This window comes from Haliotis rubra, unplaced genomic scaffold (genome assembly GCF_003918875.1).
Source record: "Haliotis rubra isolate DU_JTF1 unplaced genomic scaffold, ASM391887v1 Scf598, whole genome shotgun sequence".
Lineage (NCBI taxonomy): Eukaryota > Metazoa > Mollusca > Gastropoda > Lepetellida > Haliotidae > Haliotis > Haliotis rubra.
In genome coordinates this window covers 452,847-479,709 of record NW_025767299.1, presented here as the reverse complement: position 1 = coordinate 479,709, position 26,863 = coordinate 452,847, and positions in this window count along the sequence as shown.

Genomic DNA, 26,863 nt, shown 5'->3' with positions numbered 1-26,863 from the left:
TATAATGAAATATCTGTCTGTCCGTATTTTGTTGTCATAAATATAATCATTGTCCTACATTAATCTGTCGTATATCATCATTTGGCTGTATGTCATTGTCAGCGTTATAAAAGATTGTTCTGTCAATGATTGAGTGTATGACTATTGTCTACGAATATGATTGTCTAAATGTCCATTGTCCGTAAATGATTGTCCTGCAGTTGTCTCCCCTTTCAGTGGACTTATTATACCCCCCCTAGACATTGTTCTACTTGATCTATTCCTAGAGAGATGAATCCCGCCACCTGAACGCCAGACCCATCGATAATGTCAAAACATATTGTTACAATAGCGCCTATATTCATCCCGATCCTGGCACTAACAACTCCACCCCACCAAGTCCACCCCACGGGGCTTGAATGTGCCTCGTCCACTTCCGTCATCAACACCAGCGCCCTCTGTTGTAGCCCACATGCAGCCCCACGCTGTAGTCGTACCAGTCGGACCGTCAACTCACCGACATATGGGAAGCCTTGGCCTATAGTTTCCTCATCAAATTAATCGGGGATAAAAGCAGTAATTTAACAACGATCCGTCATTTCTTCTATAAAAATATTCTACCTATTGTCCACCAGGACATCACTGATCACTGGTATAATTAATCTTTCCACTAAGTCGGACATGTCCAGTTTGTTTCGGTCCGCGTCAAACTGTCATAATCGTGCTATCAATACGGACATCTATGGCAGTTCTGAACACAAATAGCCGGTAATATTGTGGGTCCGTACTCCCACTGTCTATCACAATCAAACCTTTTGTTATTTTAATCAGCCCCGATTAAACGGTTTGTCAGTGACAAAGGTCCTGGTGTGTCCCCGGGTAACGTTCCGTCCTGGGCGTCCATGTAGGGAGGTGCCTGTCTTGGATGGGACAATTTGGGGATGGATTATGATGGATTATAGACCAGCTCCACCACGATCATCGGTGACCATTTTAGTCACTCCGGCTGTACGATTGTTGACCTTAGCTGTGCCATTGTTGACCTTAGATGTGCCATTGTTGACCTCAGCTGTGCCATTGTGGGCACGGGTCTGTCGATGCTAACACCTCACCCCGTGGTCGATAGTCTCCACCCACAGAACCACAACCACACACGAGTTACTGTTGGTACTTGAGGGACCGAGCATATACGAGGTTTGGGAAATGAGGAGGTTTTATCTAAATTTCAGCTTTGAAATAAATTGTTCTCATTTTTATACGTAGTCGACTTGTAACACCTGGGATACTTTTAAACATTTATACAGGTTTGCACGTGGATAACATGTAAAATTAATAAACGTGTACACTTCTTTGACGGGCATTTCAGAAGTTGAGTTGATGAAGAATGACGACAATGTATATGGATATACAACTTCTTTTATTGTGTAAAAGGCGACATAGATTCTATTGTCGTTGACTCGCTTGACAACGACATTAGAATCTATGTCGAAACGTCTCCTTTTACACAATGAAAGAAGTTGTATATATCCATAAAAATTGTCATCATTCTACATGTGTACACGTGGAATACTTGAAACATATATACGTGTTTACACGTGGGATACCACTGACATTAATACGGGTTTGCACGTATAATACTTGTAACATTGATACCGGCTTACACGTAGAATACATGTAACATTTACATTCACTCACTCACTCCTGTGAGATCCCCTGCAGGCTTCCAATCCTTTTACGTCAACCAACACCATTCAAAGAAACATCCAAGCCAGTGCTCTGCCTAACACTTTAATGTACCAGATCCAGTCATCCATGTGCAGGAATACATTATGTGTTAATAAAATAAATTTGTCTCATGACTAAATAAAAACCTGATTATGACTCGATGACAGTCTAAATAATCCCCGCGACCGTGACAATGGTTCTGGCGGCCCGGCATCAGTGATGAAAGCCGTTATATTGCCCCACTTGCTCCCTACTTTATTACTGACAAAACAATCAAGGCGACATCACATCACAATAAACAAAAGTGTAACCAAAAAATGAACAATCTCATCTTTTCAAGAACTGTGAAAACTGGACAGATGGGTATTTTGGGGCAAAGGCTTGAATTATGCTCAAAAGGAGCCTTGGAAACCAACCCCCCACCTAACTGTGATAATTCCAGTACGAAGGGAGACGACTGGCGATGGGATGGGTAAAGTACCGCGATGCCGACGATCACGGCAGATCTCACGAGATCTTGCACAACATCAAGGCAAAGGTTAATCTCAATGTCTGACGATATTAGGCGTGAACAAACGACAGCGACCCGTCCGCTTGATGCGAGTGAGAGGGCATTGTCATAATCAACCCTTTAATATTCGCAATTCATAATAATTCATTTTCAAGTTTTTGGTCGACAGGCGCAATCGGCGCGTGATTGCCGCGCACATCTCCAGTGTGTATTAACGAGCGCGTGAAGACAGACTCGCGAGCTCGCGCGCTGCGATACACAGTTCGTAAGTGACTCATCTTGTCTCACACCGCTGCACTCTTCATTTAAACCATTCTGAAATGACAGGAGCATGAGACTGCCATACAGCTCATTTCACAGTTCATCTTTCAGAAGCATTTTAATATCTGTATTTGACACGGTCACATTTGACGGATATCCACGGAGCTGTCCATATTGCCCATGTTATACAATGGCCGCCTATTGTCACACATCGGCACCCAAAGTGAACTTGGCAGTTTCAGAAATAACGATAAAGCTGGTCACACGCTCACGGATAATTTGAATGCTTAATATTATGCTTTATTTGCTCTTTGCATATTGTGTTTAATCAGAGACAAGCTGCATGGCTTTGGCAAGTATCCATATACATTGCTTGCTTTTACTTAAACCAGTTTTATAATTTTATGTATTAAATGCACTTAAAAAGATTAAAAATAACACACATTTAGACATATTTTATATTTCTCAACTGAGACGTTCAGAAATAGTATTAAACTGTTTTCTCAGAATATTCTGATACAATTCTGAACTATCGGGCAGAAGAAAGTGTCCGCCCACAGTTAACATTAACCTATTACACGAATTGGTTATTCTATGGTGATGTAAATGAAACGGAGATCCTGGTTGTGTTTGGAGTTTGTATTTCACGTGTTTCGGCGACTGTAGCCTCGTAACGTTTGATAACATTTGTAATGTTTTGTTTCAAATCCAAATTTCATGTGTATGTTCAATTTATGTTTGAACTTCTTTGATTGGCAAGTTTAGAAGTTGGTGAATCAGATAAGGACAAACGTTATGGATGAACAACTTCTTTCGTTTCGATGCAGATTCTTGTATCGTTGTCAGGCAAGTATATAACGTCGAAACGTGGCATCAGCCGAATAAAGAAGTTGTTCATCCATAAAGTTTGTCCTTATCCTATTTATGTTTGTCAGCTGGTTTTGGTGTGTGGCAAAAGTTTGATCTTCTGTATTGTCAGGTACTGTATAGACCCCATCCTCCATAGTTGAGATTTTATACAAACACGTGGGGACACAACAACACTACGTAATATTATATCCCGGTGGCGTGGCTTGTTGCTCATGCTGTTGACCACTCGGTGTTTTCGGGGAAGACCCTGTCATGGTTGCCAGATCAAGACGTAACACTACTGGGTTTCAGGTCGCAATATGATTGGATACCCCGATAGCACATGACCGCATACAGGGGCCTTGAACAGAGTTTAGGGTTTAACAGAAGACTTGTAGGTTTTCACTGCTAATGCTACATGGGTGCAATAAGTCAAACCCATATTGATCAAACAATCAGTCAGTCAGTCACGTGTGTTCTCATAACCAACAGCTGTGGACATTATTCCAACAATATCACGACCGAAATGTGTTTCATATTGTACCCGTTTGGGGAATCGAACCCGAGTATTCAGCGTGACGAGCGAACGCGTTAACAACTAGGCTACCCCACCGTCCCGACCATCTCTCGTACAAGAGTATATATACATAGATAAACTATCCAGCATCCATACCAAGATGGCAGATGGGTGCAGTGTTACATTGGAGTTTCTCAGTTTTACATTATAGTGGTACAAATACATCAGGCCAAATTCAACACTTTACATAACTTTAGAAGTTTACACATTTAAACAGATTTGGCCGTGATATTAAGTACTAGGATATATATACAGATTTGGCCGTGATATTAAGTACTAGGATATATATACAGTTTTGTGGGAGGAGATCTTCACATCCATATGGACAATAGTTACATAACTGTCATTGTCGCTCTTCTCCATATGTGCATATTTCCGATCTCAATGTCGTGTAAATAATCAAATGTATAAAAAGGTTTCAGCTTAGAGATCTTTCATGTCATGTAACACGACACGTCATGTAACAGGCAAATTCAAAGAGAGAGAGAGAGAGAGAACTGTCGGAATGGCCCAACAAGGAGCTAACAAAAACGACATTTCCTTTTGCAACACGAAATGCATGTGTATACTGACGGTATATAATAGCCTACGCGACTCGTGAGCAACACAGAAGTAAAAAAGAGCTAAAAATAATATGCCACGTCAGACAAATCTGTCATCAAACTGGACACCGTATCAGTCGACATACAGTGTACCAGCGACTAAGAGAACATGGTATTTGAGCACGTCGACCCTACCACGGAGTGCAAGTCCGATCGTTTGGAGCCGGTAGCACGATGGTGTGATGATGGATCTGCGCCGGTCTCAGTCAGAGAACTTGTGATTATTCATGGCAACCTGAAAGCTCGAAGATACAGGGATGACGTTTTGCGACCAGTTTTGTTGCCATTTATCCAGCAACAACCACGTGGCATGGTCTACCAACATGATAACGCAAGGCCTCGTACAGCAAGACTGACAAACGACTTTCTGCATGACATCGTTGTTTTGCCGTGGCCAGCATGTTCTCCCGACATGAATTCGATAGAACACTTATGGGACTACCTGGATCGACAAATCAGAAGACTACCAGCTCCACCTGTCACCGCTCAACGACTGGAACCATGTCTCCTACAGGAATGGCAACTGATCACGCCTAACGTCATTCGTCTTCTTACGTCATCAATGCGTCGAGGTTAGAGCGTCCGCCCGGAGAGCGGAAGGTCGCGGGTTCGATCCCCGACCGCGTCATACCAAAAGACGTTAAAATATGGTACTTGTTGGTCCCTGCCTGGCGCTCGGCATTAATGGGTACAACAAGGACTGGTCGGCTCGGACTCAGTATAATGTGTCTGAGTGGGGTATTCATGCTTCACTGCGGCAGGGTATCTCAGCGGGCTAACACTATAAAACCAGCTTTTGTCTGGGCTAGTACAAGCAGTCGCACATACACATACACACGCATGCACGTCGTCATATGAGCGAAATATTCTCAAGCACGACGTAAAACCCAATTTCACCTCAATGCGTCGACGTGTTTTGGCGTGTATTGAAGCCATTGGTGGTCACACTCACTATTGATTCAACATTTGATGACATTTTGCAGAAATAAACCGCCGTGTTGATTTGTGTTAAACTATGATACAACGTGTCTTTCAGTGTCAGTCAAACGCTACTTTCGATTTTATATGAATTGAGTACATTGGCTGCCGAATAAAAACTCTATTGAATTTAAACAGATGATCATTTATATATGTTTTTGTTTTCTTTCCAGGTTTAGTCAAACGCACTGTATACTTTCTTTTGAGCACTAGTTTATATAAGAAGACGAAGGTGTACCAAATTGAGGAACCGAACACAGACTTTCGGCGTGACGAGAGAACGCTTTTAACCACTAGGTTACCCCACCACACCCTTGGGATTTGAATTGATACTATTTCTGTTGGCAGTATTTGTTCAACACGTGAGGTGTGAAGCACAGAGGTTCATTAAAGGTATGTGTATGGTCAAACAAATTTATACACTTGATTAACAAAGTGTAACCATGGATACATGTTCGTATTAATATACAACAATGTATTTACACGACATACGTGATAATATTTGGCTGTGCATACGTTCTGTCAGTAAGTTAATATTTATAACATGACACATTAACAAACGCTACTATTCAAAGGTTGCTGACCTGGTCCACCAGTAAGTTTGCTGTTTACTTTCTGCGTATTTCAGAAGTACATTCACTAGGTTATCTACATTTTCTCAACCCCATACTAACAGCTGCGAGGAATTCACTCACTCACTCATTATGACTGAACAAAACGCACATATCTTTAATATGATGAGCGCTACATCCGGACAATTCATCTGAGAAATGGTTTTGTAACGGCGACGTCAACGGCAGAGACGGCACTACTACACCGTATCAGTCGACATACAGTGTACCGGCGACTAAGAGAACATGGTATTTGAACACGTCGGCCCTACCGCGGAGTGCATCTGACTCTTCAAAACCGACGTCGTCAAATGACATGGGCGAGGCGAGTTCGACGTTGGCAGATGCGTGATTAGCGACCTGTGACGTTCGCCGACGAGAGTAGGTTTTGCCTGTACAGTAATGACGGCCGGGCTAGTGTTTAAAGACGAGTAGGTGAGCGTTTAGCGCCGAATTGCGTTCAGCAAGTCCGATCGTTTGGAGCCGGTAGCACGATGGTGATGGGGGAGTTTCTGCACCGATCTCAAAACGACACTTGTGAATATTCATGGCAACCTGAATGCTCGAAGATACAGGGATGACATTTTGCGACCTGTTGTGTTGCCATTTATCCAGCAACAACCACGTGGTATTGTCTACAAACGCGATAACGCAAGGCCTCGTACAGCAAGACTGACAAACAACTTTCTGTATAACGCTAACATCGTTGTTTTGCCGTGGCCAGCATGTTCTCCCGACATGAATTCGATAGAACACTTATGGGACTACCTGGATCGACAAATCAGAAGACTACCAGCTCCACCTGTCACCGCTCAACGACTGGAACCATGTCTCCTACAGGAATGGCAACTGATCACGCCTAACGTCATTCGTCTTCTTACGTCATCAATGCGTCGAGGTTAGAGCGTCCGCCCGGAGAGCGGAAGGTCGCGGGTTCGATCCCCGACCGCGTCATACCAAAAGACGTTAAAATATGGTACTTGTTGGTCCCTGCCTGGCGCTCGGCATTAATGGGTACAACAAGGACTGGTCGGCTCGGAGTCAGTTAAAATGTCTGAGTGGGGTATTCATGCTTCACTGCGGCATGGTATCTCAGCGGGCTAGCACTATAAAACCAGCTTAAGTCTGGACTAGTATAAGCAGCCGCACATACACATACACACGCATGCACGTCGTCATATGAGCGAAATATTCTCAAGCACGACGTAAAACCCAATTTCACCTCAATGCGTCGACGTGTTTTGGCGTGTATTGAAGCCAATGGTGGTCACACTCACTATTGATTCAACATTTGATGACATTTTGCAGGACAAAAACCGCCGTGTTGATTTGTGTTAAACTATGATATAACGTGTCTTTCAGTGTCAGTCAAACGCTACTTTCGACTTTTTATGAAATGAGTACATTGGCTGCAGAATGAATACTCTGTTGGAATTAAACAGATGATCATTTATATAAGTTTTTGTTTTCTTTCCAGGTTTAGTCAAACACACTGTATACTTTCTTTTGAGCACTAGTTTATATAAGAAGACGAAGGTGTACCAAATTGAGGAACCGAACATGGACTTTCGGCGTGACGAGATGGGATTTGAACTGATACTATTTCTGTTGGCAGTATTTGTTCAACACATGAGGTGTGAAGCACAGAGGTTCATTAAAGGTATGTGTATTGTTAAAAGTTTAAAAACACTTGATTAACAAAATGTAACCATGGATACATGTTCGTATTAATATAGAACAATGTATTTACACGACATACGTGATAATGTGGCTGTGCAAACGTTCTGTTAATGTAACATGACACATTAACAAACGCTACTATTCAAAGGTTGTTGACCTGGTCCACCAGTACGTTTGCTGTTTACTTTCTGCGTATTTCAGAAGTACATTCACTAGGTTATCTACATTTTCTCAACCCCATACTAACAGCTGTGAGGAACTCACTCACTCATTCATTATGACTTAACAAAACGCACATATCTTTAATATATGTTGAGCGCTACATCCGGACAATTCATCTGAGAAATGGTTTTGTAACGGCGACGTCAACGGCAGAGACGGCACTACTACACCGGTGTACCGTATCAGTCGACATACAGTGTAGCGGCGACTAAGAGAACATGGTATTTGAACACGTCGGCCCTACCGCGGAGTGCATCTGACTCTTCAAAACCGACGTCGTCAATTGACGTCAACAGAATACACACACACACATCTTTAATATATATATATTCTGTAAGTATATTCTGAGAGAGGAATGTGGGGAAACGTCCATCCCCTGACGACACTGGGGCACAGACTGAGGTAGCGACGTTGTCCCGTGGTCTCAACTGTTGGTGATCAACTGGTAACCTCAGTCTATGTATACAGGACACACGGTCAAGAGTTGGGATCATATTTCACGTTAGAGCAGCTACTGCCTGCATGATAGGGCAAGGGCCCAGTGGTGTACGGCAGATGGACCAAGTTCTGCTGTTCTCGGGTTCGAACACCTGATTATGATTCTTCATTTGTCAGCAGTGCCATTCCGCTCAAATCAAATTATCACAACGACAAAAAACGCAGCGAACTCCGACATTATTAAAGTAAGGTTGACTGATTCCACACATGGGTCGTATAGTGCCTACCCAATGCCACTAACCTATGGCTGTCGTGAATAGAAAATAATAAAAATAAAGGCTGACATCGGATCGAACCTAAATGGCAGATTCTGCATCGTGTGGCGGCCATTATGTTGGCCTCCAGTGAGTAATATGATGAGAACAGCGCTGTAACGAGGTGGGGGTGTGTCGCGGTTACCATCTACCCAGGCCGGTTACTGTGGTGACGAAGTTGGCCACGAGGGGGCGCTAATGGGAAGTGACGACATATGTGCAACCCGTATGCTGCGCCAGTGGCCAATGTTCAGCCATAGCAGATGATCTTCTTTGTTGTAAGTTGTAATAATATTGCCCCAGAGCTTTGGTGGGATTAGATAGAACATCAGCTTAACTCCACGCTCAGTAATAAAATAATAGCTTCGTTTTTTAAAGATAATTTATATATGCTGCAATATATAATTAAGCTGTAATGATTGGAAACCTCCTGTGAAGGCGTATTTGCGTATAATGAGTTGTCGGCTGTGTTGATGGAGCACATACATGTCTTACCCAGCCCGCACCAGCTTTGTGACTTTCATCTGGAGAGCTCTCTCGTAAAGGGGAGGTAATGAGCTGGGTGTGTGCCTCACCGTTTGGCCAGCGCACATCTGTGCTCCATGCCGTTCAATCCCTGCGAGGTGCGATAATGATGTTTTTGAAAATTCAAACACAATGTCAGGATCAACCAAACTGTTATTAGGCAAGATTGATTTCGAAATATACGGGTGTGGGCAACCATTTCCATGTTGTTGTTTTTTCGTTATATGATCGCAAAGATCCTGAAGGAAAAACTCGCGCTGTTTCTTCAAGAAAATAGGATATCATAGAATAGCATGTGCCTGTAACCTTCCACCCCAGATGTGATCAGTTTAGCCTGTCTTCCAGAATAACCTGCTCGCATGTGGAAAGTTAAAATCTCGCCACAACGGTGGTGGTGATGTACAAAGTAAGTTTACTGCTCAAATGGAAGATCAGGTTTACACACGGTTTGATTTCTACCTTGTTGCCAACATCTTCTATCATTAATCTGTTGCAATGTCGAGGACACCATGGTACTTCCGGGACACAACAGACTTACATCATCCTATGTTACCAAGCAAACAACATAGACAGGGCAGTGACATATAGATTGTTCACAAGTACAAAAATACGCAACTGACCACGAATAAAACAGAAGTATAAAAAGCAAAGTTATATAAGTTGAGTCCAAGGGCACTCTGATATAATTATTTTCGCTTTTTTAATTACAGTACTGATGACTAGGACGGGTCCATGTCGTGATTCTCGCGGTAAATGCCACCTCTAGTGCCAAATCAATAGCTAACTAGTTCGTGTATATTACTGATAGATTTAGTCTCATAGAGTGTAGACTTAAATATAGTCAGTCAATAAGTATAATAAATAATAGTTTCATCCTTGAAACTTGGACATTTGTTGAAACGTTTTCTGGTCTGCCAATACACCTACGTATTGTACACGTCTGTTGGAGGCACTGTAGGAGGAATGACTGGCACCACACAGAAATTCTGCAACCTTTAAATGTCTCATAAGACGTGTGCTGCTGGTGGTGGTGATGGTGGTGGTAGTGGTGGTGGTAGTGGTAGGTAGTGTCCCCTCCAGACAGTTTGTCAATATTTTTTAAAGGCGACCAAGTAATCCACCACTCACTGGAGGATCTCCCATTTTAATATAGACCTGAACCAAATTTTCATGCGTGCGTGCGTGCGTTCTCCCGTGCGTACGTGTGTGTGTGTGGTTTTTGTTGTTTAATTGTTTGCTTGTTTGTTTCTGTTTCCAGGTGAACAGTTAACTGACATTTATCTACGTTTACGGGTGCCGTCGATGGACAAGGTTACTCTTTCGCAAATCATCAATGTTTGATCGTAATTCGTAACGATTGTGCAATTGTTCGATTCCGACAGTAGTTTGATCATGTATTTGCGTGTGTTTGATCATGTGTTTGCGTGCTCATAATACTGTAGGAACCGTGCAGTCAACTCTGTTTTGAGCAGAACGCTCTTGTGGCTACTAAAGGGGCTTTGTCGCCTTTATTCTCATCAATTGGTATGATCTACGTTGGTTGGCCGGGTTGCCATCAATAGATATGCAAACATGAGCCCAGTATAATGTTCATCTGCCCATGCTTTATATCCCGACACGTTCCGGGTATTTCCATAGACCAGGACGTGTAATGTTTTCTCGGGACAGCTTGTATCAACAGTCCAAACTGAAACGGTTAACTGAACCACCTATTAATCATGTTGGTTGATATTCACGAGACCCGGATGTTAATGACTCGCAAGTTCACTATTATCGGCAACTGGTGATGGCGTTTTAATTGTAGCTGCTTAATCCAACCCTTCTCCCCACATCCTTCACACAGCCCCCTTAATTAAACAGAAAAAGACCGATTACCAACAAACCGATTAACGGTCAAGATAAACCGGCCCTCCAAGGACCCTGATTGGTCGGCGAACATAGGTCAGCGCGCGCTAACCTCGGGTGTGTTCGGTCACGTGTCAGGTCAAAGGCAGCTACAAAGGGCAGGGGTTTTTGGCCTTGCTCGATTGCAACATATGCTACTCCCTGGAAGTGACGAGAGTGCTCCTGACAGCTTGTTTATCTTCACGGATGACTTGATTCCAGTCAAATACACGAGGCAGTTTTGCCCAAAGCGAATCCAGGTTCCTGCGAGTTAGGAGTTTACCATTGATGGCATTTCGAACAATTAGTAATTTAGAAACAAATGCACATGGCTATCTTGTAATCGAAAACACAGGATTGAGGTCTTGTTGTTTTTTGTTTTTTTCTCTCGTGTTTTTTTAATGAATTTGGACAACCAATCTTTCTTCCCTCTACCTTCTGTTACTGGTTTTATCGCAAAGATACAAAGTTACATTATATATTGTCAAAATGCTAATTGTATTTTCATTGTTAAGGAGACCCCGTGTTATATTGACCCCGTTCAAACGTAGGCCTTTCTTTCCGCATGTGCAATGCATTACCAGTGGTTTACTCTTTATAGGACCGTGAATGAGAACTTTCAATATGCCGAGTAGTTCAAGGAAACGCAAATGCATTTTAAAGAGTTGAAAATTTATTTTCGGAGTTTGTTTGTTGCTGATATTGATTGTGACGTTGTAATTGTTATGTTGGTAGAATGTAAAAGTGTCAACCCCCACAGCAGTTTCTGCGCCTTGGTGCATGTAGCCGCTCAAAAGACAGAATTTCATATTACGCACGACTGCAGTAATTATTAATTTGCATGAAAAATTAAAACTGATCTCACTTGATAAAGGACCCATCAAAACCTGAATTTTGATCATTTCCTAGGGGTACATAACGGGGAAGAAAATCAAATTAAATACCACAATAGCTCCGCATAACGAGCAAAAATAGCTGCATAGGTCGCGTGGCAAATTCGGGTCCATTGTTGGTCTTGGATTAAAATTATCTTGCGTAAAATAATCCAGTTCCTATTCAGTGAAAGTATAATCTATTTATCAACAAACTCAGGAGTGAGACTGTTCGTCTTAGCCTTGTAGCGCCTGAATACATCATCAACGGAGCACGTGCCACGATGTTAACGGCTAAGGAAAGTAGTCCCGGCACACGCACACAAAACACGGACAATAATGACTTCTCTGGAGCGGGGTACAATGGTACATTGGAACTAGACAACAGGAACGCGGATCTCCAGCGGTCTAAGACTGGATTTCAAACTTTGGTAACTGTAGCCGGCATTAATTGAACAGCCAGTGGTTGTCGAAATGAATTCCCGCTACACTCAGCGGGCGCACATGCCTCGCTAGCCAGGCCAACCTAACCCCAAAACAGCTTAAACGGCATCAATTGTTTGTGGTGTGTTCTTCAGACAGATCTTTATTAGGGCTTAACTCCGATTTATTGTTTCGCGGACGCAAGCATTAGTGGGACAAGGCTCGCAAAAGCGAGACATGACAATGTCCCTTGCACGGCAATTGAGGCCTGATCGTAAAACCGTTCCATCACCTGCCCCAGTAAACGTGAAGTGGTCATCGGTGCTGTAGTTCGCTAGACGCCGCCGCCGTGCGGTAACACTCCAACTTGTTTGTCGCATTAAAGGGTTACATTTGGGTCATCAAGTAAATAAAGTTTGTGTGTCTTTATCCGGGTGTGTAGCAAACCATCTGGGTGTGTATGTGTGTGTGTGTGTGTGTGTTGAAGAGAGATAGGGGTGGGGGTGGTGGGGGGTGAGTGAGAGAGAGAGGGTGGGTTTTGGTATACTGAAGGAACAATAGCCCTAACGTCTTATGTTAGCAGATCTTAACCCTATCCAGGTGGCTAGAAATTCCCTTTGGCCTGTTTTTTTTTAATTGTTTGGGAATGTTTTTATTTATTTATTATTTTTTTTAGAAACGCAAAGTAAAACATTAATTTGCCCTCTGGACATGCTGGATGCGTTGAAAAACAATGTGACGCGGTTCCTCATTATCACCCCAACTTACTGCTTAGTTCCGTTCAGAGAAAGAGATGTATGTACCTGTATTTTTAAACTGTCCTGCCTCAAACTAACATCCCAGCTCTCCAGTACACACTGTACTAATTCTGGGTGGGCGGTCCGAGATTTTTCCTTTTTTCGCTTGTCACGCCTCAAACCAGGATTTAATCCACACAAAGGGAAATGTAAACCCATGTATGATATGATCCATTACAGCGTGAGTGAGTGAGTGGGTTTGGTGTAACGTCGCTTTGAAAAGAATATCACAGATGTCTTTTAGTCTATCTTAACACCATATGAGTGGCAGGAAGAGTGCCGAACATCCGAGTTCGAATCCCCACATGGGTACTATGTGTGAAGCCCATTTCTGGTGTCCCCCGCCGTGATATTGCTGGAATATTGCTAAAAGCGGCGTAAAACCATACTTACTCGGATGGTCATAATGGATGTATCATAATGGAATTTAGTGATCAGTTATCTGGCTAATTCTGTTTCATTACACCGCGCCTGTTTCTAACTGTTACTCAAATTGTCGATGATGGGTTTGTTTCGTCCAGATTCGATCACTTACAGTTCACATTGATATTGAATATTCTACGGTGGTAAACAAAATCAAATCGACCACACCATATGCAATAATAGCACACCTTTGTTGCAGTCCAGTTTTTTCTTTAACAACACCGTATCTTCAATCCGACTTTAAACTGACAGTCGAGATGTGGACACGCCCCCAAGAAGCACCAGTCAGGCTTCCCCACGCAGTCAAGTGTGATGAACACCTGTTTTCGAGGGTGATGACAAACACTACACCTTTGACCAACAACGCTATCCCACCTAGCGTGCCTCCCCCTCCAATTACCCGGGCGCCAGAGTAAGGGGACACGTCCAGCACGTGCGCGTTACATGAATTCCACCTCATTCTCAAGCTTAACACAGCAAATGCCTTGTACATTGGTTTATTCATTGAGCGGCGACATCCGAACTTTGACACTCACAAAGGTTCATTACCATCTCGACATTCTCATAATACCTGACACATGAAACCTTTGCATTAATGGCCTGTAAATCAGGCGCGGGCTTATGCATTTGGAATCACTGTATTTAAATATTCTAGGTCAAATATATGTTACATGCTTTGTGCCACCAGTAAGTGGCCAGACAACAATGCCAGCACTCCATAGTAAAACCAGCAGTAGCCGCCTTATAGGTACTAGAGCAGCCATTATTACCCACAGCTACGGACGAGGATACGAGGAGGTTATTCAGGATAGCCAATGTAATATTAGCCCAGCAGCCCCACCGCCACCCTAAGGACCCCCGTCACCCACCGGACCACGCCCATATGCCACCATCATCTGCTTCTATCTGTTCGTAAAGCGGTGGCAACGATTTCCTGGCTTCTGGCAAAGTTGAGAGAAACTGTAATTTTGTACATAACGCTCAGTCAGGGCTAGTGCATTGGGTAGTATGACCCTGATCATAGGCCTGCTTAATGTTCCTATTCTTTTAGCTTTAAGGTTATCATCCGTTAAAAAATCAATTACATGAAACATTTGTGGTGGAGGAGTGTTCTCGTTATTTTAATCTTCTGATGTTTTCAGCGTTTTCATTATAAGAATATGGCAATTTCGGGGTTGGTTTCTTTGTTTTAATTCAAATATATTGCAGCAGGCAGATAACCAGATATTGCACATGCGATGTGGTATATTTCAATATATTTCCATACTAGTTTTTTTTAATATTCTGTATTATTTTTGTGGGGTAGCACATTGTTTTTTTCCGCATATCGAATAGTTGTTTGACTTATTGCTCCCTCTTCATCTTCGTGTGTGTCAGTCCTTCAGTCCTTGTGTGTAGCCCAGTCTTTCGTGTAGCCCTGTCCTTCGTATAGCCCTGTCCTTAGTGTTATCATGTCCTCAGTGTTGTCATGTCCTTCGTGTAGCCCTGTCCTCAGTGTAGCCCAGTCCTCAGTTTAGCCCTGTCTTCAGTGTTGTCCTGTCCTCTGTGTTGTCCTGTCCTCAGTGTAGCCCTGTCCTCAGTGTTGTCATGTCCTCAGTGTTGTCATGTCCTTCGTGTAGCCCTGTCCTCAGTGTTGTCCTGTCCTCAGTGTTGTCCTGTCCTCAGTGTAGCCCTGTCCTTCGTGTAGCCCGGTCCTCCGTGTAGTCTTGTCCTCAGTGTTGTCATGTCCTTAGTGTTGTCATGTCCTTAGTGTTGTCATGTCCTCAGTGTAGCCAATGTCCTCAGTGTAGCCCTGTCCTCAGTGTAGCCCTGTCCTCAGTGTTGTCATGTCCTCAGTGTTGTCATGTCCTCAGTGTTGTCCTGTCCTTAGTGTTGTCATGTCCTTAGTGTTGTCATGTCCTCAGTGTAGCCCTGTCCTCAGTGTAGCCCTGTCCTCCTTGTAGCCCTGTCCTCAGTGTAGCCCTGTCCTTAGTGTTGTCATGTCCTCAGTGTTGTCATGTCCTCAGTGTTGTCATGTCCTCCGTGTTGTCATGTCCTCATTGTAGCCCTGTCACCAAACCTCAGTGTAGCCCAGTCACCAGCCCTCAGTGTTGCCCTGTCACCAGTCCTCAGTGTAACCCTGTCACCAACCCTCAGTGTTGTCATGTCCCCCGTGTTGTCATGTCCTCATTGTAGCCCTGTCACCAAACCTCAGTGTAGCCCAGTCACCAGCCCTCATTGTAGTCCTGTTACCAAACCTCATTGTAGCCCAGTCACCAGTCCTCATTGTAACCCTGTCACCAGTCCTCAGTGTAGCCCTGTCACCAGTCCTCAGTGTAGCCCTGTCACCAACCCTCAGTGTTGTCATGTCCCCCGTGTTGTCATGTCCTCATTGTAGCCCTGTCACCAAACCTCAGTGTAGCCCTGTCACCAGTCATCAGTGTAACCCTGTCACCAGCCCTCAGTGTTGTCATGTCCTCAGTTTTGTCATGTCCTCAGTGTTGTCCTGTCCTCAGTGTAGCCCTGCCCTCAGTGTAGCCCTGTCCTCGGTGTTGTCATGTCCTCCGTGTAGCCCTGTCCTTCGTGTAGCCCTGTCTTCAGTGTTGTCCTGTCCTCAGTGTTGTCCTGTCCTCAGTGTAGCCCTGTCCTCAGTGTTGTCATGTCCTCAGTGCAGCCCTGTCCTCAGTGTAGCCCAGTCCTTCGTTTAGCCCTGTCTTCAGTGTTGTCCTGTCCTCTGTGTTGTCCTGTCCTCAGTGTAGCCCTGTCCTCAGTGTTGTCATGTCCTCAGTGTAGCCCTGTCCTCCGTGTAGCCCTGTCCTCCGTGTAGCCTTGTCCTCCGTTTAGCCCTGTCCTCTGTGTTGTCATGTCCTTAGTGTTGTCATGTCGTCAGTGTTGTCATGTCCTCAGTGTAGCCCTGTCCTCAGTGTAGCCCTGTCCTCCGTGTAGCCCTGTCCTCAGTGTAGCCCTGTCCTTAGTGTTGTCATGTCCTCAGTGTTGTCATGTCCTCAGTGTTGTCATGTCCTCAGTGTAGCCCTGTCCTCCGTGTAGCCCTGTCCTTAGTGTTGTCATGTCCTCAGTGTTGTCATGTCCTCAGTGTTGTCATGTCCTCCGCGTTGTCATGTCCTCAGTGAAGCCCTGTCACCAAACCCCATTGTAGCCCAGTCACCAGTCCTCATTGTAACCCTGTCACCAGCCCTCAGTGTAGCCCTGTCACCAGCCCTCAGTGTAGCCCTGTCACCAGCCCTCAGTGTAACCCTGTCACCAACCCTCAGTGTACCCCTGTCACCAGCCCTCAGTGTAGCCCTGTCATCAGCCCTCATTGTAGCCCTGTCACCAGTCCTCAGTGTAGCCCTGTCCTCAGTGTAGCCCTCATTGTCACCAGCCCCTCATTGTAGCCCTGTCATCAGCCCTCATTGTAGCCCTGTCACCAGTCCTCAGTGTAGCCCTGTCACCAGCCCTCATTGTAGCCCTGTCATCAGCCCTCATTGTAGCCCTGTCACCAGTCCTCAGTGTAGCCCTGTCACCAGTCTTCAGTGTAACCCTGTCACCAACCCTCAGTGTTGTCACCAACCCTCAGTGTTGTCATGTCCTCAGTTTTGTCATGTCCTCAGTGTTGTCATGTCCTCAGTGTAGCCCTGCCCTCAGTGTAGCCCTGTCCTCGGTGTTGTCATGTCCTCCGTGTAGCCCTGTCCTTCGTGTAGCCCTGTCTTCAGTGTTGTCCTGTCCTCAGTGTTGTCATGTCCTCAGTGTAGCCCTGTCCTCCGTGTAGCCCTGTCCTTAGTGTTGTCATGTCCTCAGTGTTGTCATGTCCTCAGTGTTGTCATGTCCTCCGCGTTGTCATGTCCTCAGTGAAGCCCTGTCACCAAACCCCATTGTAGCCCAGTCACCAGTCCTCATTGTAACCCTGTCACCAGCCCTCAGTGTAGCCCTGTCACCAGCCCTCAGTGTAGCCCTGTCACCAGCCCTCAGTGTAACCCTGTCACCAACCCTCAGTGTACCCCTGTCACCAGCCCTCAGTGTAGCCCTGTCAGCAGCCCTCATTGTAGCCCTGTCAGCAGCCCTCGGTGTAGCCCTGTCACCAGCCCTCAGTGTAGCCCTGTCACCAGCCCTCATTGTAGCCCTGTCACCAGTCCTCAGTGTAGCCCTGTCACCAGTCCTCAGTGTAGCCCTGTCACCAGCCCTCAGTGTAGCCATGTCACCAGTCCTCAGTGTAGCCCTGTCACCAGTCCTCAGTGTAGCCCTGTCACCAGCCCTCAGTGTACCCTTGTCACCAGCCCTCGGTGTAGCCCTGTCACCAGCCCTCAGTGTAGCCCTGTCACCAGCCCTCAGTGTAGCCCTGTCACCAGCCCTCAGTGTAGCCCTGTCACCGGTCCTCAGTGTACCCTTGTCACCAGCCCTCAGTGTAGTCCTGTCACCCGCCCTCAGTAGCCCTGTCACCAGCCCTCAGTGTAGCCCTGTCACCAGCCCTCAGTGCAACCCTGTCACCCGCCCTCAGTAGCCCTGTCACCAGCCCTCAGTGTAGTCCTGTCACCAGCCCTCAGTAGCCCTGTCACCAGCCCTCAGTGTAACCCTGTCACCAGTCCTCAGTGTAACCCTGTAACCCGGACCCTCCCTCTTCGTTGTGCGTCATTTAGCCCAATCCATGTAATGTTCGGAACACCTGAAACATATTACGCAAAGAGAAATTACACTTATAAATATAGACAGAACATATCGTGACTGGTCTCATATTCTGCCTCCTATTTTCCCCATAAAAATAACTTTTAATATGAACGTGTATTGTCATAGTGTAGTGTTTGTCATCGGCGCGTCATCTGAATGCCATGTTTGTAACGCCTGGTGTTCCGTCAAATGCTTTCTGTTTTCCTCAAAGAAATAGCCCTAAAGAACAGAGTACACATCGTGTGTGACGACCGACACAAAGCCCTTTACGAGGCTTACATACCCAGATCAAAAATTACAATATTTCGAACAACTACTAATGCTTAAAATTGTGCTGACAAAACCGTGTATGCTTCCTTGCGTTCCCACGCATACTACCTGATGGCAGGATACAGAGGCAGTATTTTCGGTTTACATCAATCACAAACAACCAACAATACTAATGACCATCTCGGGCCAGATCCTCGGGGCGTGGTGGAAGACACGCCCATCTTGGACAGGTCAGAAGTCAATTAGGAGCGAGCATGTGAATACCATGCCTCGTTATCTCGATACGGTCATTGATTAAGTCAAACTATCGGTCGGCATCACCAATATAGCGCTGATATATGATAAGCCGGAGCCGGTGCTTGCAACATTTCGCCGACATCCACACTTACCGTAGGTTCCGTAAATATGATCAGCAGAAACCCAATCATGTCGATTCCTCACACTTGGGATGTCACGGGAACGAATACATGACTTAATCGAAGGTAATGTTACATTGTGTTCAATGTGGTCACGGATTCCGAATTTGGGGACAACCTTAATGGTTTAATCATACAAGAATCGATAATTAAAAATACATTCTTTTAAAAAATAGAATGAATTGCAATGTATTTTTCTTATTGATTCATAACTAAAAACAGGGTCGCCTTCGCCATCGACCATAGAAAAGCCTCGTGTCACGTCGTGTTTTTCCGTGAAGAGGAGTGGCCACGAACGGTGATGGTCAAGCTGAGTGTCACCATTAACAAATTCTTTTGATTGGTAGTACTGGACACAAAGATTATATACACCAATGTCAGGCCACACAAACCAGTATTACACTAATGATAGCCTATTAGACCTCTCTTAAAGGGGCTGATCTTCGCCCATACCCCGTCACAAGGGGTCAATGGTCAGCGAAGAGGATTAAGGCGGAGATTAAGGTCAATTATTAGTTATTAAAACATAACGCAGACGTTGTCAGACGCATCAAACAGATTTGACAGCGTGTGCTTTGTTCATGAAGGTCCTCAGGCTAATGGCTTTATGGGATCACGACTACAAATTTACGAGCACATGTCGGCAAAATCTCATAATCAAGATTTGAAATATAAGCTGTCACGGGTGCTGTAGGAAATGCGTGTTTTTATGATCTTGCTCCGCAGATGTGATGCATATAAGCACAATATTCACATTCATTAACGTCTGTATACATCAATTATAAAACCAGTGGAACAGTGATACAGGGGTGTCCTTATCAACACGGGGACAAGACTAATGGTTAATTCCATTTTACAAACACTATATGTGAACAAACTAGAGCACAGTGTGAGATATCTAGTATCTGGTGAGACATGTCTTTTATTGCGGAGAGTATGGATCAAACACTATATGTGAACAAACTAGAGCACAGTGTGAGATATCTAGTATCTGGTGAGACATGTCTTTTATTGCGGAGAGTATGGATCAAACACTATATGTGAACAAACTAGAGCACAGTGTGAGATATCTAGTATCTGGTGAGACATGTCTTTTATTGCGGAGAGTATGGAGCAAACATAAACAGTCACACATGTGGGAAATACAATTAAATCTTGAGGAGAGCCTGTGTAGCTTCTAGTGTGGTTTTCAAAGTATGGCGGTGTAGGAACAAGAGGTAAAAATATTTCTCATTGGGAGTTTTTGAAACTCATATCACCAGACTGAGTGATAAATACCATGTGAGTCAGTATCCAACGTCGTTCTTGTGTTGTTTTGTTGTTTTCTGTAAATCATGTGAGTAAACAGCCCGATTCTCAATTACAACAAACTCCGCCTACAGCAGTACCTTACACGTCAGACAAGCTCGAGAAAAGCTAGGAAACACCAGACAAGCTCGAGAGAAGCTAGGAAACACCAGACAAGCTCGAGAGAAGCTAGGAAACAAAGACATGCTCGAGAGAAGCTAGGAAACACCAGACATGCTCGAGAGAAGCTAGGAAACAAAAGACATGCTCGAGAGAAGCTAGGAAACACCAGACATGCTCGAGAGAAGCTAGGAAGCACCAGACATGCTCGAGAGAAGCTAGGAAACACCAGACATGCTCGAGAGAAGCTAGGAAACACCAGACATGCTCGAGAGAAGCTAGGAAACACCAGACATGCTCGAGAGAAGCTAGGAAACAAAAGACATGCTCGAGAGAAGCTAGCAAACACCAGACATGCTCGAGAGAAGCTAGGAAACACCAGACATGCTCGAGAGAAGCTAGGAAACACCAGACATGCTCGAGAGAAGCTAGGAAACACCAGACATGCTCGAGAGAAGCTAGGAAACACCAGCGTCTTTCAGACGAGTAAAGTAAAATGTCAAAGTTAGGTCATGGCATATTCTTTGACTTCTGTTGAGCGGCATATTATGGTTAACCGATGGAAACAGTTATCATGTTTAACGGACTTTCGAATCGCTTTGCGGGAATATAGGAGTGTGTATAAACTTTTAATTTGCAAGCTAAATATATTTAGAAAGTCTGGTGTGGTTCATTTTGAGCTGATGAGCCGTTGAAATGTTATAGTGGTGAATTGACAAACTGTCTCTTTCCATTAAACTATCAAATATGTTTTAACCAATTTGAAACAATGTTTTCATCAAATTCTAAATATAGCAAAACCCGTAAATATTGTATTTGCCTGGAAAACCCAACATATGAAACAGTGGTTATTAAATGATGGTGTTTCTGATACGGGTATCACTAAAGTTGTGTTTTACCGAAGGTTTCTAATGTTTCGGAGGCAGTTTTCGGCCTAGTAACGCTTTGATAACAATCTTAATGGTTTTACAGTTCTTGTTTCTAAGTGTTAACTTTCTTTTGACCTGTAGTGTATGCTGAAATTATTTAACGTGCCTGAAGTATCACTTACTTGGGTTTATTGTACACGCGGGAAGATATACGATATGATGATAATTATTTTATCCGTATTCATTAACTTCGTCACGTGGTTCTTCGCCACATCATGCACGTCCTTCTTGCCCCCCACCTCCAACCCCTCAAACCCCATCGCGTCCCTCCAGGGGACTGGTCAGCTGTAAACATGCAGGTCAAGTAGGTTAATGAGGCAATTAGCTGACTAAAGGCTCTTCCTCCCTCTCGGCAAGCGGTCATTTGCTGGACAGAAGTAAAAAAAACACCCTTTTTAGCTGACCCGATAGACTTCAATCGGAAGCGTACTGTCGTATTTGACATATTCCCTCTCAGACACGACCATTGTAAGTGGTTGGAGAAATTCATTATCTAGACATTGTCCCCCTCTTAACCAAGGTATGCTTATTTATCATCCAAAACTGTGTTCCACAGGAGATATTGCTTGTGTGAGATCAGACAGTAGATTTTGCACAATGCCCTGACAATGCTATGACGTCATGAACTTGATGATGTCACAATGTTATGACATCGCTGCACTGCAAATCTAATGGCAGTACTGTGTTCAGAGATGTATATTTTTCATTGAAAACTAATGAAGAGTGATTTTTGATGATAAATAGAATCTCACCTTCGTGTCTTCTGATATCAAATATATCAACACTAGTTGTAAAAAGTAAACATTTGATACTTTATCAAGTCGTGGTGATATATTTGATATAAAAAGACACTCGGGTGAGATTCTCTATATAATTATGTCTAGGACAGCATGGTTCCACAGAGTGATCTTAGCGCTTCGATTGTCCTTAGTCTGTGTCAAAGAGTTAGGATCGCCACGGCACTAAGGCGGGAACCTACTGCACCGTTCCCTATAGAGATCTTATCAATATTAATATTTAACACATATAAGTTCCTGAACTCATAATTTCCTTAACGTCTCAGGAGACAGTGACAGGCCATAACTATGTGTGTTTAAGTTTATTAAACAAACACCAAAGAAAGGACCTTAATAGTAAGGTGTACTTGAAGATCTCTGTTATAGTGTATGTTTTATCCGTGCCTCTGGTCGTCATGACGGTGGAATGGCCCAGTGGGCTAAGCCCCTTTCTTTCAGTTGGTACACTTGTGTCCTTAATGCGACTTGGTCCAGGTAGGGTGTCTCGAGGCCAGGATCCGATGACCGTTTTTTTCTCCAGTCGTGCTTGTGGGTCGGTCAGCACCCATCCATGCCTGTAGATTTCTCCCAAGCTGCATCAGTTCGCTCTCTCCTCTCACATGGAACTGACACGCTTTGATACAACTGAAACAGTGGTTGTAAAACCCAACTCACTCACCTTGGATCACATCATTGAAGACGTCATACAGCTGAAATATTGCTGAGTGCGGCGTAAAACTAAACTCACTCACTCACATCATTGAAGATATGTATACGAAGTAGCCTGTTGTTCACGATCAGTATTCTCCAAAAGACATTTTGTTTCATTAATTATGTATACTCATGCCAATAATGGTTCATGCCAATAATGGTTGTCACCCCCTTCAATTTTTTTAATTAAAGAGGGGTGGGGTGTGAGGTGGGGTTGGGCCGGGGAGGGGGGTAACAACCATTATTGGCATGAGTATATTTTTGAACACTTTGAGGGCAGGTAGTGCATGCATAGAATGATTCATCTCTGTAACACACCTACCAAGTACTTCAATCAGATTGGCTGCAGAATGTTGTTGAATAGGACCTAAACTTTTGTGATCCCTTAACTGCTTAGGAAAACTTAAACGAAATCTCAACTGTAAAATTAAAACAAAACATATAACATTGAAGATATGTGAAAAGTATCTACAGTTTTCTATTTTCATCGACTCTTATCATTTTTTATTTTTTTTGTAACTTTAAATTTAGAACATGTAAATGTTTTCAAACTCCGGATTACATTCTTTGTCTGGCGTCATAATAAGTTGGCAGGTAATTCGCTGAGATGACTTGACGGCCAACAACAACGAGACTTCATAACAAGAAGCCCGCACAGCAAGGACGTCCTAAATCATTCATTAACGGCAGTTATTCGTTTTCCTTGCTCAGTGGCCATGTGATTTTCTCCACGAGGAAGGATGCGCGAGATTCTCAAGGGCAAATGTAACATAATTAACTTTGATTACAATATTAGCCCTCAAACCTCTATCTAGATGAAAAGATCGCGTTGTTTATAACTACAATATTGCGACAATTTGCTTCCTGCAATTCGCGCTCTAGAAGTCTCGTGTCATCGTTAGGGTGGTTGTTTATAAGTGTATCAGCACTGCCGGAAGTCGTGAGGCAAGTTTGTTTGGGATGGTCATGACGATAAATATATGTCGTGGCGCTGAACTCCTGACGGTGTAATTATGAAGCTAAAAGACACCATTAGGAGCTATGTAGGATAATATACAGGGATGTCCGTGTGCTTCATAATTACACGTGTGATGTATTTGACAGTAATTCCGTTTTAGACGAAAATTTTAGGATTATTTGTCAATCCCTAAATTCGTATTTTTTCTCGTTTCACCTGTCAGTTTCTGTATCAACCCAAATGTAAATCATGATGTTTCTCAGCGTTCGCCCTTGGCTAGATACAACAGACGGTGGACCAGGAGTGATGTGAGTGAGTGTTGTTGTCAGCAATATTCCAGCAACATCAAGGCGACCTGTACACTTGGGGCAGGTAAACCCAATGGTAAACAGCATGAGTAACGAACAGGGCCCACGTCTCCAGTGACGGCGTCACACAACCGCCCCACCATGACGAATGTATCCCACCGTTCTTTGCTGTACTCAACTATCTCAACTTTAGCTCAGTATACTTTCAGTTATCTTTAGATTATATTCGCCCATCCATTACATATTTGAAGTGTGTCTTACTTGAACCTATACCAGTTACACGCTTCAAATGGCGTCAGACATTTTATTTAAGATAAGCGTGAGTGAGTGAGTAGGATTTTGACGCCGGTATAGCAACAATATCACGGCGGAGGAACCTGAAATTAGCTTCGCACCTTGTATCCATGAAGGGGAATCGAACCCAGGTCTAGGGCGGGACGTGCGACGCTTTAATAAGCTACGTCGCCACCATGCGGTCTGGTATAAACGTCATGGCCAGACATGGTGGCGGGCTAAACCATGTCCCGACTCAACTCGGCATAAAGGCAAAACAGACGTGAAACTTATACGAATAGAACACCAGGTGTTCTCGAACGGGGTAACAAACCAAGGCTGCTTCTGGTTAAATATATAAATACTGACGGATGATGAAATAAATTCCGGTGTTTCTGTTGATGCTTTTGTCAGGTAACTATGCCACAAGCCCAGCCATTATTAGAGTCGTGACGGGAATGTTGCATATTTCGAGACAGATAAAATATTAATATTGTGCTAAGTTTCATACATCCTGCTTATAACGAATGTTGTCCGTCTCCGGACGTATTTGTTTCGATTATGTTGTGGACCTGTAATTATATCTTTTACAATCAGTTCATAACAATGACAATTCAGCTTTAACGTTAGCCAAACCGGTTGACAACAGGAATGTGGTTTCTTTAAAAATTATGAATATTTTATATAATATGTATTGATTTTCGAGTATTTCTACTTTAAAAATTATATATATTTTATATAATATGTTTTGATTTTCGAGTATTTATCACTTGGATTTATATTTATCGGGATACGTTAGTCTTGTCACGACGGCGTTATGACGTCATTCACGCTGTCTCGATATTCATGGACGTTGACGTCACAATGTTGACAACACGTGCGGAAGTACGTTTGCACGTAAACTGGTCAGTGACCATGTGTATATGCCTACTGTTTCTTCCTTGTGCGTGTCTTCTTTCAACGTGTAGCATAAAATCTAACCCCACCTTTCTGGAAACTGCATTAATATAACCGTGAAAAGACAATCAAACCGTATAATTGTTACAGAAATTGTTCACAAAACATCCAGATATTAATTCACCACGAAAAATGTGGGCTGGGCATCAAAAGTTTATCTGTCGTATGCTAAATTCTATTTTTCCCCGGCCTCCAAAATGTTGCAATGTTTTGGGATTTTTATTCAGAAAATGGCAGTTCGCGTAGCTGTTCTCTTTACCTCCCCCGTCTGTATCTGACCGTTCCTATGTCCATATCAGGTATTGAATTGATCCCATTAATTCCTTGTGAATTTTTTATTGTCTTTTTCCTTTTTCTTCCCCCTGTCGAAACGGCCCCAGACGTTGAAGCCGAGGCACGTCCCTGAGGGAGACCAGGAGATTATTAGTCACACGGAATCGCATTGCCACCAAGCGCGTCTTTGAAACTCGCTGAACTCCGTCAAAAACCAAACCAGGAGGAACAATTAAATGCCGCACGGAAGGGAGGGACGCCGCCATGAAAAAACGTATGGCAGACGATTCCGACTGGCCGGGGACCGCAAACGTCGGCGTTGTGCAACCGCGATCAGCCAAACAATGAAGAATGGAGATCCTAAAACATCGGCGCGGTTCGGCCATCATCGGTCACACTCGAGTACACTCGTAGACCTCATGCAGGGCAAACATGTGGACGTTACGGGAATTGTGAAATTTATGACACAATTAATTCATCGCGCTTAGTAAACTGCAATAACGATAATCGGGTAATATGGCGGTTTTTTATTTCATGATGGTTTTAATCTTTGTGTACAATGTTTTACGAAAAAATAGAATGAGTCCATTCATATCCGATCATGTGTTTTGACGTTGAACGAGTAGACATCCCGGGAACTAGGTGTGTTTTTACGCAGTGATGGAACAATAGCTTGATAATTGACGCACGTGCATTATATGCTCTGTGGATTTCAAATATGTTTTGTCGTCGTGGCAAATATAACCCTCCTAACGAGATAGGATTAAAAGTAAAGCTCCCAATATTACACGTTATCTCGAAAATAAATTTGAATCCCAGCAGATGTGATGTAAAATACATTTGCGGATTTAGCGCGTGCGTTGCCATTACTAGTTAATATACATATTTATAAAACAAAACCAAAAAACAACATGGAAAATAAATTACTTTATTCTTGAGCATCTACCCAACACGTGGACATGATATATTTCCACAATGAGAAGATTTTCATTGTAGTTTGATAAATGAGATTTAAAATGAAAATGTACATTTTATCAGAGTTTTAGATCCTTCTCATAGAGCAGTTGTTAGAGGATCTCGGCGTTTAATGGTCCTTAAAACATCTGACTCCACACAGACCTGTTGGAGATGCACGTTGCTAGACTACAATAATATTCTGATATCTTAAAATGAGACATTGCGTTCCAAGCATTAAAAAAACAGATTTAAGCTCAGAGGAATGTTGTTTCGAAACGATTGTATATTTCCTTGATTGTTTGATTACAATAATATT